Source organism: Fulmarus glacialis, unplaced genomic scaffold (genome assembly GCF_000690835.1).
Source record: "Fulmarus glacialis isolate BGI_N327 unplaced genomic scaffold, ASM69083v1 scaffold34488, whole genome shotgun sequence".
NCBI lineage: Eukaryota > Metazoa > Chordata > Aves > Procellariiformes > Procellariidae > Fulmarus > Fulmarus glacialis.
The window spans coordinates 17,640-17,865 of record NW_009228230.1 but is presented as its reverse complement, the minus strand read 5'-3'; positions in this window follow the sequence as shown (position 1 = coordinate 17,865).

Sequence of the window (226 nt, the reverse complement as noted above, 5' to 3'; positions counted from 1 at the left end):
CCCCCGCCGAGACACCCGGCGTTACCCTTGGGGAGCAGCTCTCCTTTCTGTCGATACGCTGAGATAAGGCGGTATCGCTGCTGGCCGGGCGATGCCGGGCGCTCCCCGGCTGGACATTGCTTTCTGGCTTTTGTTTCCTGAAAACCTCGCATGCGAGGCGGCTGCGGGCTGAGCCGCAGGATGGGGCCAGCGCGGGCAGAGGGCTTGGGGGACCTGCCACCTCCGG